Source organism: Rhagoletis pomonella, unplaced genomic scaffold, assembly GCF_013731165.1.
Source record: "Rhagoletis pomonella isolate Grant_MI unplaced genomic scaffold, Rhpom_1.0 Rhpom_scaffold_00005, whole genome shotgun sequence".
In the NCBI taxonomy this organism is placed as follows: Eukaryota; Metazoa; Arthropoda; class Insecta; order Diptera; family Tephritidae; genus Rhagoletis; species Rhagoletis pomonella.
The window spans coordinates 465613-484134 of NW_023458559.1; the positions used below are offsets into that span (position 1 = coordinate 465613).

The 18522-nt window shown below is 34.6% G+C and overlaps 1 protein-coding gene across 3 annotated transcripts in view; it reads left to right on the forward strand.

The window, feature by feature from the left end:
• The window catches only part of LOC118738635 (transcriptional repressor p66-alpha), a 396748-nt gene that overhangs the window by 377613 nt on the left and 613 nt on the right, over positions 1–18522 (forward strand). The window lies entirely within an intron of this gene.

Genomic DNA, 18522 nt, shown 5'->3' on the forward strand with positions numbered 1-18522 from the left:
TACATGTGTATGTAATGTTGCATAACAAGCCAATTAATTAAATTATTATTATTTTTTTTTTTTTTTTAAACTTCGTCAAATGAACTGATTTTATGAATTAATACATTAGTTTGTAATTTTGTATGGAATCGGCATCGGCATCGGCCGATTCTTTTCCCATAAGCCGGTTAATCGGCATCGGCATCGGTACCTGAAAAAAAATTGGAATCGGTCTGAGCCTTTTTTGAAGAACATTTCAATGAATTTACTCATAGCGTCGCTAATGTAAACGAAACAGAGAGGTTTAAGGAAAAGTTAGATAAAATATTTTAGATCAATCTACTCAAAACTTCCTCAAATCGAAAAACGAGAAACGTGCTGGTAAAAGAAGTTCAAATATTTTGTAATGGAGGAGATAGGGGTCATTATCTTCAAATGGATTATGTCTACCTTTTGGCAGTTCAATCTAAAAGTGTTGATGCCGAAATATGTTTTTCATCAGTATGTTTTGTATGTAAAAACTGCAGGTCAAGCTTAGAAGACTCCGCTTTGAATGCTTTGCTGCTCTTATGAAAACATTTTAAGGGCAATAATAACAACAATGGAAAAAAGGGGTGTGTGTTTTTAACCACACCCACCTACCAATATGTATTTCGACCCGCTGAATCCGATTCTGAGATCCGTTTGACTCGTACACCCTCAAAATTTCTAGTAAGTTGCGAAAAAATGGCAAAAAATTCTCCATTCGCCATTTCTTTATAGAGTAGAATAAACATGTTTAGAGAAATTGTTATTGTATATTTTTGTTTTATGTTTTTTTTTTTATTAATCGTCACTTTCAAAAGTACCTGGTATTTACATTATTATTTGTGATGTATACGTTCCGCAATCACATGGTTTTTTAAATACAATTAAAAAAAATTTTTTACTTTAAAATTTGTCTGATTGAATAAATAAATATCGCAAGCGTAGAGTGCAAAGTTGCTAAGTCCCAATTTAAAAATTGTACAGGAGAGGAAAAAACTTCGTATAGCCATTTTCTTCAAGTATTTGGCAAAACTTTGAATACGACATTTTGCCTGTTTAAAGTAAAGCAAAACTCCATACGAATCAGAGGGATTCGATCTTTATTAAAAGATTTCGAACTTTTTGGCCTTAAAGAATTTTCGGAGCTTTTTTGGCCTTAGAAAATTTTCCTTTCATTGAATATAAACGAGAAAACATAAAACAAGGCCTCCTATATCAAAATATGATTTTGCATTAAAAGTGAAGTTAACAACTTTTCACTCTAAGCTAGCGATATATGAGTTCAGTTTATCGTAAATTTTAAATATTTTTATTTCATGGTATGTTTAAATGCTTTCAGATATTGAATTTTTACTCATATTCATACAATTTATGACTCAATTTGAATCCCGGGATCCCGGGATTACACAAAAAATATCCCGAAATCCCGGGATTCCAATTTTCCTGATATTTTGGCACCCCTAATCCACATACATACATATATTACCCTTCCTATCAATTCAGGTCTATTACATGCGCCCCACGCGTTTAATTTTCCATCTCATAAATTGTTTATAATGACTTTTGCTAAAATTTCAAAATCAAAAGTTATCAAAACAAATTCTATGGGACTGATAAATATTATTTTCTACTTTTTAGTCCATTTATAAAAGCGTTGTTTATTAAAATTGTTTTCTTTACATTATTTATTTTCTACTTTTTAGTCTTGTCTGTATAAAATTTCGCAATAGATAATAAAATAATTCAACGATAATAATAGATTGGTGCACACACAATCATATACATATGTATGTACATACATACGAGCACCAATTAATTTCATTTAAAAAAATGGCGTCGTCCATTTCCACTGTAGTGTACGTAGTGCATAGGGCGACATCTACCTCTCAACCGACGAGGTTGATGTCTAGACTTTTTTTATAGGAACTTTGCAACCCAAAGGTTTTATAGCTGTCTGGACAAACAACATTGCAAGTGACTGGGCACACAACACTGCAAGTTGATAAAAGCGTTGTAAAATAGAAGTCCGGGTTAACCGTGTATTTTATTTCAAATAAAAGAAAAGTTCAAAAATAACTTTTTTCTAACGACTTTTATTATAAAAGTTATACAAGTCCGGGTCCCTGACACAAAGTACTCGGAAGACACATACAAACAAAACTAGCAGATATATCAGGATCTACTATAGCAGCAGTTTCCAAACTTGTTCCACCTCGGCACCCTTGTCGTGCTAAAAAAAATTTGGCGCTGAAAGCTTGCTGGTGTATTTGTTTTTATCCGACTTCACAAAAAGGATAAGGTTATCGATTTGTCGGAATATTTTTTAATTATTTTATTCTATGCATGTTACCGAATAACTTTGGACCACGTTAACCGATTACTATAATTCTTTTTTAAAGGAAAGGTGTTACCTGACAGGTGGTCTAATTTGGTTTAAATTCGATCATTGGATCATGAATAGAATAACGATAATCTTAAATTCTTAGATGGGAATTGAAATCGGTTTTGTTTTTTTGCTTAAAAATTACTTGTTTATGTAAGCACTTGTCGAAAGGCAGTCTCACATAGAAATGTAAAAGTAAGACCCCTATTATAAGCTGCATTCGTCTGTGGTCGAAAGTGCTGATCGAAGGAATTTTCATTTGGTATTATGACGCTCATTCGATGAAGAGCAGCGCTATTGTGAATTTCGCTCCGTTGGGTTGTTTACAATAGTATATTTTTCACCGCTGAGAAGTTTTGTTTACAAATCGAGCAAACTAAATAGTGTGCTTATACATATGTATGTAAATTTGTCCAAATTAAAATGAAATAAAAAAGAAAGCGAGTTCATAAAAACGTGGTAAAAATGAGTACAACCGAGTTCTGGTGCAACGATTCGTCAGAAGATGAGAGCTTGGTAAACTGGCCTGGGGTAGAAAATGTTTAAAAGGGTTTAAGTGTAGTCTTTCGAAACTATCAACAGCTTACGATTTTGTTCTCAGAGATCGTGTTAACTGAGTATTGAGATTTTCTTTCGCAAGTAAAACCAGCCTTTCGAGCTTGTGTTTAATATTCACGACGTTAGAACTGCATGAAATTAATAAAAATTGTTTCAAATTAGTAAAAAACAAATGCAAAATCATACATTTTTACAAATTTCTATCAGTTCGCTACACCATCGAAAGCAAAATTCTGTTCGACAGAAAATTCGATACTCAACGAAAATTTCGACATGGTTGCATAGCTCACTTTCGATGTTCCATCTTCGATAACCAGCGAAGATCGAAAATCGAATGCAAGGCCTAAGAGTCACTAGTATTTTTAATGCAATCTTGCCAACAGCAGTATTTTCTGCATACACTTGCATCCAGAACTCTCTTGGCTCCCTTCGTAGTATTTAATAATCAAAGTGCTGTCTTCACTGATATCCAGAAGGTTTTCAAAAGCTTAATTGGTCATCTCAGTAGGTTTACTTTTCGGGCCACATGAAAACGGCTTTGTTAGCCAGCTGAAGCCATCCTCAGAGTCAATGTTGGGAAAATATTCGACAATGGTTTTTTCTAAACCATCCAAGTTAACGCTAGTAATGCGCGTTGACGCTAAGAAAATAATTTTTGCAGCCAATTTTACGAAAACAATTTAAGTGATAAATGATTTTAATTTTTTGAATATTATATGGAAATTGCTAGCGAAACCGGCTGTTATCAATTTTCTTAGCGTAAACTTCGAATTACTTTGTTTATTTATGCGGTTTTCATGCGAATTGCTAGTAATTCTAAAATATACATGTCACCAATAAAAACAATCTCGACGTGCTAGAAAAAACCAGAGATGTATTTTAATTTCGCAGGCCTCTGTTATCTTCGCAGCGTCATCCAATACGGGTTTTAAATCTAGTGGCGGCATCTTCCTAGTTTCCAGGGAATCCCGAGGAATCATACAGTGACTTCTCGTGGCGTTTCCTGCTTAGTGCTTCATCCTAGACATCGTTCCTTTCCTTGTTGCGAATATTCGCCTTCGCATTCGCATTCGCACCCGCGGAGCTTCCGCATTAATTTTAACATTCGCTTTCGCATTCGCCATAATCAATGCGGAGCTTTTGCGAATGCGAATGTTGTTCAACGTATATATGTATGGCAAACAAAATGACAAATTGTAGCCAATATTTTTGCCTGTGGTCGTGGGAGTATTTGTGTAACAAAACTGGTCAAATGTCATATATATTAACTTTGATAAAAATGTCGTTAACCATATTATTTCCTTAGCTAGCTAACCGAGCTATCAATGGGCAGTGATACAAGTTCTCACTTCTACTTGACCTTTGATGTATGTCAAAGAGAACATAGTCCTTTTAATAATATTTTTTTTCGGTGCTTTAAATACCTGCATTGGTTTCTTTATTTATTATGATTTTTTTGGTCCAATCTTAAAAAAAACTACTAGACACAAAAGAAGAGAGTATGCACTATAAATTCTTAACCAAATTTTCGTGATTTGCTTTTGATGTTACATATCGTCACCTGAAATGCAAAAAGATGTAAAAACATCATCGTTGAAATGCAAAAAGTCAAAATTCACTTTTTGATTTATATGATGGATTTCATCGAATTACAATTCCCTACATTATTTTATGAAAAAAAGAATTGAAGTATTAGTCACGACTTTTTCCATTTCATTTACGATGTTGTTACGTCTTTTTGCAATTCAGGTGACGATATCTTCGTTTCAATAATTTCAAATGGGGCTCTTTGGGGAATTTATTTTTAACAAACATTTTAATTTCAATAATTTTGTTTACTTGTCGCTGATAAAGTTACAGATTTCCCAAATTCTAAAACAGCCAAAGGAATGAGAATGAATAATTCTTTTTAAAAGGCTTTAGAAAAACCCGACATACTGGCTTGGTTATGCTAGATTATAATTATTTCTTAAAAATACTTGACATCCGCATTCGCATCCGCGGATGTTAGCTGTTAGATATTCGCATCCGCGTTCGCATCCGCGGATGTCTAAAATTCCACATTCGCAACCTCCCTAGTCTGAAGTACTACGTTCTTCTTCGATTTGCATTGCGAATGGGTACCTCACTAACACGAGAAGACTGCCTCTAAAATCGTGTTGATTCGCTCTTTGGCAGTGTGATTGTGAAGTTCCAAAGAATAAGTAATATATACACGTGCGCGAAGCTGCTGCGCTTGTTACGAGCCCAGCCCGCAAAAAATCCGAAAATTAATCCAAAAACGGGAAGAAAAGTCTACAAAAGTACCGAAAGTGGTTGTGAAAAGGGTTCGTTTTTGGCTATTTTTCTGAAAATTTTATATTTTACGTTGAGAAAACGTACTGGGGCACTACGCTTAAGAGCGAACAATACCCCAGGGTGGTCCAAAAACAGTAAAGTCGGAATTGTAATGCTCTCATCTCCTAGGATTGTTCTATATCGAAAAAAGTATACCCCTATTTTTTTATTATTTTGAAATCAGAAAACATTTAGAGGTCGCTCAAAGCGATCAAAGTTTTCCATGTATTTTTAAATGGGAAAAACTACTTTTCGCAGAAATGGTATAGAATCCTTTCAAATCGATATTTTTCGATCGATTCGATTTATTAAACTATTATGTATACAGTTTTATAGCCCATTAGATTTTAGTAGGTTAAAGTGCAAACTTCAAGACGCCAGAAAATCGCAGTGATTTTTAATATTTTTTTCTTGGCTGACGGTGTTGAGCATTTTCTTCCATATAAAGTATGCTCGACATTTACTTTTATATGGAGGAAAATGCCTAGCACCGTCAGCAAAAAATATTATTAAAAATCAACGCGATATTCCAGTTTTAAAATTTGCACTTTGACCTACTAAAATTCAATGGACTAAAAAACTGCATACCTAAAATTTTTTCAAACATTTTTCATAAAAAGTTAAAAAAAAAATTGGTTTAATAGTTGAAGTTTGTTAAACTTTTACAATTTTTGTACGAAGTTCGAAACGGGGATTTATGTGGTGCTGGTTATGTAATGTGCCAGAATTTTATAAAAAATTATAAACATTAAATAGACAAAAGAGAAATAACCACAGCTGGTCAAAATGTCACTTATCAGCTGAGAGTTATACATACAAGGGTATATTTTTTGCAATACGGACGTTTTTTATTTCTTTTTTGATTTTCCCTGACTCTATATTTCACCTCTTAATTACCCTTTTTAGAAAACATTTTCTACAAAACTGCATACATACCAAAAGTGAGTAAATAAGGAGTGAACATTTTTTATAAAAATTTGCATAGTTTGGAATTCCAATTTTTGCTGTTACTTTATATCCAGCCCTGTTCTGCAATCAGATTCGAATCGGAATCCGATATCTTTCCGATTGTTGGTGTTCTGCATTCTGACAATCGGATATTATTTCCGATTCCGCCTTTTTCTACATTTCGATCCACTTCGAAGCGGAATTCTATCGGAAATTTGATGTTCTGCATTCAGAGTATCGAAAATTTTTTATCGAAAATTTTTTATCGGAAATATTCCGATCAAGTAAAAGCCAGTGGAATAGAAAAATAACAAACCAAAAAAACAAAAATATAAATGATCAAAGGCACTTTTTAAACTTTAGCGAACAACGAAAAATATAAGTAAACGAATTAAAATTGGTAGTTATAATGAAAAAATAAAAATAAAAAATAAAAAACAAATTAAACTGCGACAAGTGAGTTGGAAGTGCTGTATTTTCTGCCCTCAAGTAAACTTGAGGGTGAGAGTTGCACGGTTGATTCTTAATTTACGCTTGTAAAAAAATAATTTTCCGAAATATGTGTTTCCTATGAACTTAATTAAAGAAACTTCTGATGGAGTAGCATATTTTCTGTTTCATTCTCTTATGAAGAACGCAACATTTTCTCGGGTTTCACGGCAAAGCATAACTCGAGTTCCCATGTAAAAGGGAAAAATTTATTTTGAGAAAAGAAAACCGCTAATAGGTACGGCTCATTCGTAATGCATAAAAAAACAAATCAAGTACATTTGCCACGTAAAATTTGTCAATAAATGCGAATGCGAGCATTATTCATAACGCTTTCAATATCTAGATTTATTTGTAAAAAACTGTGAGATTCGTGTTTCCTACATTAAGGCAATGTTTATTGCTGAACATAGCCATTAATTTTATTTTTATTTTTTTCATTTAATGCCTTGTGAAAACGTTAGCACTATTTAGGCAAATTGTTAAGTTTTTTTCGAAATTTTGTTTGTTTTCTTGTTTTTGATCACAAATGGGAAAAAATGTGTTTACTTCAAAATTGGCCAGTATTTTAGGAAGTGTATTATGCAATGGAGCTTAGGCTATGTTCAAACAGGTCAATTAGGTGAGGCAATTAAGCTTAAATGCAACTGTAGTTGATTTCGGCAGATAGACGTAACATATTTCTTTTTAAAACGTCAGATCGAAGAACTGGGACGAAAGTGATTCACCTTTTCTTCAACATAGTGGGTCTCATGCATAAAAAGTGAGCATTTGCTCAGACTCGTTTTTTTGAGAAAAAGGTGGGTTTTGTACGCATAAAAATTATTGAACTCACTTGCTTTTACTCAGTGCGTGAGGTTGATCTCATAGGTCGAGTTTGAACTCGCATCGAGAATTGTTCGTTAGTTAGAGCTCAACTTTCGTATGCATAAAGACAAGCATTTGCTCACATTGCTGAGGTCAAGCTCACAATTAGTTGAGTCTGCCTTTTAGTTGACTCGCGTGACTTTCAGCATAACAATGGCTGAGTACTTTGTTCCTCTAAGGCAAGAAATACTATATAAGCCAAGGCAAATAATTATAAATGACAAAAAATTATTTCGATTTGAATGTAGACTGGCTAACAAATTATTTCCTAGGGGAATATAACGAAAGGAGAGGTGGTGCTCTTACGAACAATCAAAAGATGTGTGTGTTCCTAAGATTTTGTGCCGATCCAGGCTTCCAAACTGGGATTGGAGAAGACATCGGAGTGCATCAAACAACGGTTTCAAGGGTGATTTCCGAAATGGCAGGGATAATATCAGGACGAGCACATGAATGGATAAAATTTCCATCCACAAACGAGGAAGTTAGAGCTGCACAAAGGCAATGGGAAGAAAAACCCGGTTTCCGTTTGCAATTGGTGCCATAGACTGTACACACATCAAAACTAAAAAGCCGAATTCTCAAAGTGACGAGTACGTACGTAGAAAAGGTTTTCATTCAATAAATGTGCAAGCAACATGTGATGCAAATGAGCTATTCACTAGCGTGAATATATCTTGGCCTGGTTCTGTGCATGATTCTCGCGTGCTGCGAAACAGCAATATATATACTACGATGATGAATGCTGGTAATGATGCTTTGCTTCTTGGAGATGAGGTTTATGCCATATCTCCTTGGTTAATGACCCCATTTCGGAACCCACAAACTGAAGAAGAAATCAATTATAATAGAATATTTACGAAAGAGAGGTGCATAATCGAGCGGTGTTTTGGACAACTGAAACAACGGTTTGCAATTTTGCAATATAAAATTCGAGTCGCAACAGATTTAGTGCCAATGGTGATTGCAAGTTGTTTTGTTTTGCATAATATTGCAAAGGTTCTAAAAGATAGCTACACTTGGAATGAAAATGATACTCTGAGTAACTCTTCGAACTTGGAGATGGACGACACTACACAAACCACTTCCAGAGCTTCGGACACAGGAAGAAGAAAGAGACAAGTGATTTCTAATTTACTATTAAATTAAATATATTTGTACTTCATTTTGCTTATTCGTGATCATGTATGTATGTAAATATGTACGGTCGGTGTCAAATGTAAGTGTACACCTTGTTTTAAATTATTTTAATGAAACAATTTTTTCATTCATTATTTATGAAAATATAGTTCATTCTATAACATGAACCCATATATGTAATACTTCTATATTGGCAGTAAGCTAACTTCTCAATGTGTAAGCATTCCGAAATCAGAGCGAGACAGTGTAGTACTGTTTTTGTCAATGTATTGTGTACTTGAGTGCCGTTTTTGTATATGTGTTGTGTACATGTTTATTTATAAACGTATGTGTTCCTTTTCTTTCGTACGTGTTTATTGATATATCTGTACTGTAGTGTTTTCGGACGGCACTAGCTCTTACTGCCAATATAGGAGTATTACATATATGCATAAACCATAAAAATCAAAGTTTCACTCTTTATATAAAGTTCACAAAAATTCAAACAATTTTCATCAAAATTACAAAATTTTTATTCAGAATTTCTAAAAAATTTTGGAGGATGTAGTTTTGTAGCCCGTCCAATTTTAGTCAAAGGTCAAGTTTCAAGTCGCTAGAAATTACCGTTGGTTTTTTAGAATTTTTTTGTGGAGGGTATTGCGCATTTTCTTCCATATAAAAATAGATTTTGATCACGTGTTATATGGAAGAAAATTCGAAAAAATATAAGGTAACTTCTAGCGACTTGAAACTTGCACTTTGTTTACTAAAATTGGACGGGCTACAAAACTGCATATTCGGAAATTGTTGAAAATTTAAATTTGTGGTCTCCTCTGTCTCATATTCATCTAAGATTTTTTTTGCCCTGTAATTAAATTAAATTATGAATTACGGGCAATCGCATTAGTGATATTTACGCCGAGTTCTTGTTATTAGTAGTTAATATGCTTGTGTGTAGTTTGTTTTTGAAAGAAATAAGAGCAGAAAATTAGCTTGCATATTAACTAAAAATAAATAGGTACTCTCAAGCTCAGCGCCAACAACTCTATTGAAAGTACCGGCCGAATATTATCAGTAGCATGTCGTTTTCTTTGTGCTGTTTGTTGTTGCACAAGTGAAGTCTGTACAGCAGTGTTGCCAGAACTTTTTGGACCAACCGGCTAAATTGGCGAAAAAACCGGCTAAAACCGGCTAAACCGTTTCTATTAAATTTCACATGTTTTATTTAAGTAAATCACAGGTAGAAAGACTAACTAGTTCTTGGAGGGAAGTTGCAAATTCAAGTTGGAAAAAATTTTGCCAGCAAGAATTTGCAATTACGACAGTTACTACGACAAAGAAATTAAGACGTATGTTGAAGAAAGTCGGACTAAAAAGAAATATACCTGTATATCCTGTTTTTTGCCCATCTGAAAGAATTTTTAAAATTCTATACAAATTTATTATGTTTGAAATGCAACCGTGGATCCTAGCTGGCAGGGAAACTTGCAAATTCCTTCAAATTTACGCTCGTGCCGAAATTTACAAATTTATCTACTTGAGAGAGATTTTGGGAGCATTTTGTCTTACTATCTGATATTTTGAGTGATAATTCTCACTGGATTTTCGAAGAACAAACCTATTGCCTTCCCATAGAGTTTTGCTTTCGTTTTCATTTTGACATTTGGCTTTTTTAATTCAAGTTAGCGTTCTGTTTTTGGAATTTAAATAAGTTCTCAGCAAAAAAATTTGTTTAAAAAAATACACATGTGTACATAGTGCTTGAAAATATTAATTTTTCCCTTACCTTAAACCTTTAAGCTCGGGCAACAATGATGTTTCTTAATTAAGGCAGAATTGAATATGCCCTATCTGAGAAGACAATACCTGTAATATTTATTCTATGTGTTGGCACTATATCCAAACACAAACGCGTGTTAAGCAAACAGTGAAACAATTTGTTATTCTCTAAGTTTGCGAATAATACTTCGCACTTAAATTTAAGACATTCATAACAAACATTTTATGAAGAAAATCCACGCTACGGCTTTCTTTAGAAAAAATATGTTCGTTTAAAATAAAAATAAGCGAAATCGGCCCAATTTTATATAATCCTGCCTAACATGAAAATATTCTCCGCGATAAGGTTAGTAGCCATTTCCAACAGATTTTGGGTCGCTTAGTCAAAAATGGAAACGTATGTATATATTTGAATTTTAAGAAAACAAGGCAAATAGTAAAATCGGCTAAAAACGGCTAATTTTTTTTGCAAAACGGCTAACAAATCGGCTGCTGGCTAAACCGAAATCTAGCCGGAAAACGGCTAAAATGGCAACACTGCTGTACAGGTGTTAATATCGCGCTCTCTAAGTTACTGCTGGAACTCTCGTTAATAATGCCCACTGCGCTCTCTGAGTTACTGCTGGAAAGCTCGTTATTAATGCCCACCGACAAATTACCTGGAATAGAAAAGAGAATAACAAAAGAAATGTATTAACATTAAGAAAACAAAAATGGTGGAAGGGGTAACGGTGAACTTACTTGTAATTCTTTTGATGACCGGATTCGATCCAGCTGAGAGTATTTCTAATAATTCTGACTCCCACTATTTTAATTTTTATTTTTTTATTTCCTCTTTTATTCTTGTCGCTTTTTCCTTTTACACGGCACTTCATGTTAGCAATTTTCTTGTCAACATTATTCTCATTGGTCGCGTTCATAAGACGTAGCTGTTTAGCTCATCTGCTACGAAACTGCTGGCAACTGTTGAACCCAACAATTACGTCTTAGAAACGGCTTGATGAATATGCTGCCAAATGAACAGCTGATAAATGTAAACAAATGAAATTGCAACAAATAGAGATAGTTACGCCGATACTATTTAGAATTCAACACTGAGCCGCCGCCGTGTTGAAAAAATCGTTCAACGTTACAATGAATTAAACAGTGTAAAATTATATAGCAAACATCTTAAAAACATATATTTAGAAACGTAGTATTATTATAAAATATTTTAGTTACTTTATCACGTCAGTAATTTAAAATATAATAAATTTGTTTGCAACTGCCACCTAACAACGCGACGTTAAGTTTAATATAAGCGGCGTAAGTCTTTTCGATCAGCTGTTTAGGCTAAGCCCAACACGTTAAGATCAGGTAGCGTAAACATTTTCCGCTGGAAAAAATGGCGGAAAGTTGCCAACTGTTGGGCTGAGCGTAACTACTCAACTGTGCGTTTCTAAGACAAACACCCAACGGTTACCCAACAGCTACGACTTATGAACGCGCCCATTTATTTCTACCCCCGTTTTTTCTTTAAATTCATAACTAATTTTTGCAATTATTTTTTTTTTCTATTTCTAACACTAGGGAGTTGACATTTTTTAACTGTAACTCGTATTTCTTTAGATAATGAACTATAAAAATTGACAAGGATTCATTTAAATCACAATTTAAATTTTCACTCTCGCTTTCCGAACTCATGTTTGCTACTAATCAAACATGCGGTATGATCTCAGTTATCTCAAGTTCATGGCATTTGCTCAATCTCATTTTTATGCATACGAAAACGAGTAGGAGCTCAATCTGTTTGCTTGGACTCATTACTTGAGATTGAGCTCGACAGACTCGACTTGAGCAGTAGCTCACTTTTTATGCATAAGTGCCAGTTAGTCTCGCGCTGCTCCAAGAGATTCTTTTCATAGCCGAAATTTGTTTAATGTGATTAAATAAGTTGATACAACAGCTGATTGCTCTTTGATCAATAAATATACCTCCAAGTAAAAGTTAATTAAAACATAGCTACACAAATTAATTGCCAGTTAATTTTTAATTGACAATTAATAATTTAAATTTTCGTATGATAAATTGGGTAACAATTAAGTCTTAAATTGGTGAACATGTTCTTAATTGTCAACTGAACATGTTTGAACATAGTCTCTTTAAAACTTCTTAATCGAGTTCGGAGAAGGTTGCGTTAAATATTTAACACCATATCATAAAATCTGTTGCTTGTCCTTTGGGTGTGCAACAAGCTTTAGTTCCATGAAAGGGGTTTCCACATGTTCGAAAACCGCATTCAAATTTCTCTGCCGCAGATGGTTGCGTGAAATATGTATTTAACACCATATCATAAAATCTGTATCGTTCGTTCGATTTTAAAAAATGAGGTGTCAAATTAAAGGGCTTGTCCTTTGGGTATGTAGCTTCAGTTCCAAGAAAGGGGTTGCCGCATGTTAGAAAATCGCATTAAAAATTCTCTGCCGCAGATGGTTGCGGCAAATATTTAACACCAAGTCATAAAATCTGTATCGTTCGTTCGATTTTAAAAAGTGAGGTGTAGAATTAAAGGGCTTGGCCTTTGAGTGTGCAACATAGCCTTAGTTCCATGAAAGGGGTTGCCTCGTATTAGAAAATCGCATTAAAAATTTATCTGCCGCAGTTGGTTGCGGTAAATATTTAACACCAAGTCATAACATCGTTCGATTTTAAAAAGTGAGGTGTTGAATTAAAGGGCTTGTCCTTAAGGTGTGCAACATAGCTTTGGTTCCATGCAAGGGGTTGCCTCGTGTTAGAAAATCGAATTCGAAATTTCTCTGCCGCACATGTTTGGGCTCAGTATTTCACACAAGGTCATAAAACCTGTATCGTTCGTTCGGTTTTAAAACGTGAGGTGTCAAATGAAAGGGCTTGACCTGTAAATATGCAATATGGTTTTAATTTTTTACAGGGTTGCTATGTATACAAAAATCAAATTCAAATTATTTATTAAGTTAATGAATTATCCCAACTTGGGTATCAAAATAAATGGTTTTGAATACACTGTATTATGTTGCCACCTGTTTGAAAAGTCTAATTTAGTTAAATTATATAGAAGTATTATTTATAAAATACTATACACTAAGCGTGACAAGATAGAGTTTTAAGAAACACCACAATAAAAATATTTTGGAGATGCTTGAAATTGAAAAAGTTAAATTCAAATTATTTAAAAGAATCTTATTATTACAGCTCTGACATATTTGCGATAAAATAAAACGGTAAAGGTAGTAAAAGTACAGAAAACTAATGGCAGCGTTAAACGCCAAATGCGCGGGGAAAGACTAATGCAAAGACAATAATATAAACAAAAACAAAAACAAAGATAAAGAAAAGATGAAAATTAAGATGAAGATGACGATGAAGATGAAAATGAAGATGACGATGAAAATGAAAAGACGAAAGGATGAAGATGAAAATGAAAAGATGAAGTTGAAGATGAGGATGAAGATAAAGATAAAGATACAGATGAAGATGATGAAGATGAAGGTGAAGAAGATTAATGATAAAGATGAAGATAAGACTTCAACGTTCGCTGGCCGAATCTGATGAACTGATAAAATTTTTTAAAGAAAAATTTTCACTGGAAATGGTAAATGGTAGAAATTATCCAACAACCAAAGGAGAGACTACCATAAATGCAGTTTTTCCCAGAAATAATAATATTGAAAAAAAAAAAACATTTATTTATTTATTTATTTAGTCTATGGTTTTATAATAACATTACAGACTAGAAGAGTACAACATTAATTAGAACTATTAAAAATAATTCACAAAGCTAAAAATAGGAATTCAAAAGATTTAAAAAAGCTGTCTTTGGGATTGAAAAGTCTACCTCGACTACATTATTCATGGCATTAAATTCACGAATGGCGCGATAAAGCGGGGCATTACTGGCGTATTGGGTTCTGACATTACAACCATAAAACGGAAGGAAATTTCTAAGGGATCGCCTGGGGACATTAAATCTTATCCTCTCTAACAAAAACGGACAATCAACAATACCTTTAATAATATTATATGTATACGAAAGACATAAGACAGACCTGCGACTTTCTAAGGACTTGAGATTCAGAAGCATAAGACGTGAAGAATATGACGGCACGGGGTCTGAAAAGTTCAGACAGCGAAGAGCAAACTTGAGAAAAATTTTTTGAACACGTTCAACCCTGTTTATAGCATTCTGATTATACGGCCTCCAAATAAAAACCGCATATTCGAGATGTGACCGAACAAATGACGAATACAGTAACTTGAATGTATAAGGATCCGAGAATTTTGAGGCATTGCGTCTTACAAAGCCTAGAACAGAATTCCGCCTTTGCAGTTACATAGCTAATGTGTTTATTGAAAGAAAATCGATCATCGAACACTACGCCAAGGTCTTTTATCTCATCTGCACGATTTAGATCATTAGCCGATATATGATAGCTGGTAAGCAGAGAATTGGATATTTTAGAGTACGTTAGTTGAAAACATTTACTAATGTTCAAGGAAAGGCGTGACTTCAGACACCACAAATGAAGCTTATCAATATCATCTTGGAGCCTAATTGCATCAGATGTGTTTTTAATTACAGAGAAAACTTTTAAATCGTCCGCATAAAGTAGAAATTTTGCAAAAGAAAAACAACTACTAATGTCATTGATGAAAAGTATAAAAAGAAGTGGACCTAAGACACTACCCTGTGGCACTCCAGAAGATGGAACGAACGGGCAAGAAGTAGCCCCGTCAATTGAGACAACACACCGTCTGTTACACAAGTACGACTCCAACCAACGCAGAAAAATAGAATGAAAGCCAATGCAAGCAAGCTTTTGAATTAATATACTATGTGACACTCTGTCAAACGCTTTTGAGAAGTCTGTATAAATACAGTCAACTTGAAAACCTAACGAAAAAGACTCGAAACAATATTCACTGAAAACAGCGAGATTGGAGATAGTAGATCTACCAGCGACAAACCCATGCTGATATGGGGAGATAATAGATTTAACTGCAAAATTCAATTTGGCATTGACTGTGTGTTCAAAGATTTTCGAAATAGCGGAAAGCTTAGAAATAGGTCTATAATTACGTACGTCACTTCTGTTACCATTTTTAAAAACGGGCATTACCGTCGTAAGCTTCCAATCATCAATAAAAGTACCTGAAGATAATGATTTATTAAAAATTAACTTCAAGGGATAAACTAATGCTGGACAATTTTTGATTAAAGTTGCAGATAGGCCATCAACATCCACATGTGTAGAGGGTCTTAGTTTAATTATACCATTACTTATGTCTTCAGATGAGAGAATTAATGAGCCAAAGTTGAGAGACGAGGAGATATTAGAAAATTCTGCAGATGTAACGTCATTCTGAACGAAATTCGACCCAAAATATTCAGCAAACAAATTTGCGGCATCACTTGGCGTCTCCGCAGCTTTATCACCAAGAAATATTCCTGTGGGTAGTTCCAGAACAATTTGGGGTTAGATTTAATATTCAACTCAGTGTCACAAACATAGTTACTATAAAGAGTCTTATTTAAGTAATCAAACTTCTTTAAGAAATGCTGATACTTAACGAAGTAAACTTGATTTCTTGAAGTTTTAAATTTTTTATAGAATTTGTTTTTAAGGTTTTTTAGCTTTTTTAATTCTTTTGAATACCAGGGCAATTTATAAGGCTTTTTCTTTTTAACCGGTATTTTATCCAGGCAGAGTTCATATAAGATTGACTTAAATATAGAAAAACAGTATGCAGTGTCTAGGTTAGTAAACAAATCATCCCAGTTAATGTTCGACAATAGTTCATTAAAACTAAAAAAAATCGCATAATGAGTAATTAAATGACAATTTGTTGTCCTTAATAGCGGAAAAACAATAAAAGTCTAACTTTATAACTAGTGGAATATGATGTTTATCCGTAGCTGTAATTGGGTTAATACAGACGCAAATTCGGTAATTCAAGTTATCACTGACAAAAATAAGATCTAATATTATGTTTAATTCGTTAGCAAAACTATTAATTTGCTTCAAGTTAAGACTTAAAATACTATCTACTAAATATAGTTCATGATTGGCAATCATATTATGAGCTATGAGACTAGGGCATGACTCACTGCTAACCCAATTAATATTGGATAAATTAAAATCTCCCAGAACACATAAATGGTTATCACGCAAATTATTTAAAACTAATGATGAAATGTTATCAGCATGTGCTTTGTATAACTCATATGAGCTTCCTGGTGGTATATATGAGGTTACTACATACAGGGATTCTTTTGAAGAGTTGCCACTAATATTGACGCAAAGTTGATCCAGAAGTGAATCATCATTAGCTAGAGAGATCAGGAGCGCGCGTAGTTCGCGCTTGACAGCAACGATTACACCGCCACCTCTTTGGCAACCAGTTTTTACAGCATCCCTGTCTTTACGAAAGACGTTGAAGAGGTTAGCATCGAAGAATTCAGCATCAAAAAAAGTTTGAGGTTAACCACGTCTCAACAAGTACATAGACGTCGTAATCCATCTGCGCAGTAAAAGAATGCACGAAATCAGCTTTTGTTCGCATGCCAGACATATTTTGGAAATATACCCTTAAGCTATTAGCAAAAGGAGGAAAATTAACTATGTCTGAAGCGGCTGTTGTTGGTCCTTTGGAAAAAACCGAAAAGGTTTGACCGTCACGTTAGTGGGCCAGATTTTCGAACTAAGCAAATTCGAAAACATTGTCTCCGGCACTCCCAGCTTGAAGTTTACATGCTTCAGACTTGAAATTTCCACATCTTTTTTAACTAGTTTATATCATACTAATATATCTTTGTTCAAACCCGCCTGATTGGAAACATAGTTTATTATATTTTCTTCCGAAACAGATGGCGAGAACGACGCTAGATGTAACCACTTATATCGGACAGCCACGTCCAAGTCTTTGCTAATGTTTGTACCAACAACCCTTACTGGTTTTTTACCCCTTTTATTCTTAACAGTAGACCACTGTGCATTTTTGATCTCTGCAGAGCTAACAGCAGGCGCCAACGAGTGTGTAACATTCGCTGTCGAGATATCAGCAGTCGTCTTTAACATATCAGCATATGTGTGTGCGTGCGCAGCGTTCATTGGCAACGCCGAACCGGCATGAGTATACACATTTTTAACAGCAGTACCAGCGGCAACAGAGACAGCAGGCATTTCAGTATATGTGGAAGTGTGTGTAACATTCGTTGGCAGCACCGAGCCAGCATGAGTGTACACATTTTTATCAGAAGCACCAGAGACAACAGTAGAGACAGCGAGGGCATTATTAGCAACTACAGAGGATTTAGCCTTAGTTTTGGCTTCCATGCGCGACATGATCGCAGAATTGTTAGTGGTACTAACATCCATAAGTGCACCATTTTCGTAATTCGCTTCTTTTTGGCTACGTACCTTCACAAAAGCAGCACTAACAGTAGCACGTAGATCTTTGATTTCCATTGTGAGTGATTTTATAGCATCATCTTTTTCCCGAAGGCTACGCTGCATATGTAAGAGATCCGAATGCATGCTGTCCGCCTTGTTTGTTAATTTATTATTATTTTCATGAAGAGTTGAAATGAGATTATGCATACGAGCATTCTCAGCACGTAGAGAGACGATTGCATTGAAAATCGAAACCAATGATACCTGCTGCTTGTTGTTGGACTCACTAGTGGTATCACTTATTGCTGTACTAGTTAGCTGGTTAGGCAAGGCACTTTTAGGAACTTTGTGTTGCTGTGGGAGGTTGTTATTACGATGGGCACCGATTTCTTTGCTAGAGGAATCCGAAGCAATGGCATTAGTAGCAACACCACTCTCGTTAAGAATAACAGGAGGAGGCGGGGAGCGAATAGAATATCGCCGAGCATCAGCACACACTTTGCACAGAAAAGGCCTATCTGAGTTAAGCAGAAACTCAGCGTCTGCCGGCAAAATATTCACACATTCCAAATGAAATAGTTCATTGCACTTTGCGCACTGGATTTTTGGTTGCGAACGCTCAACTTT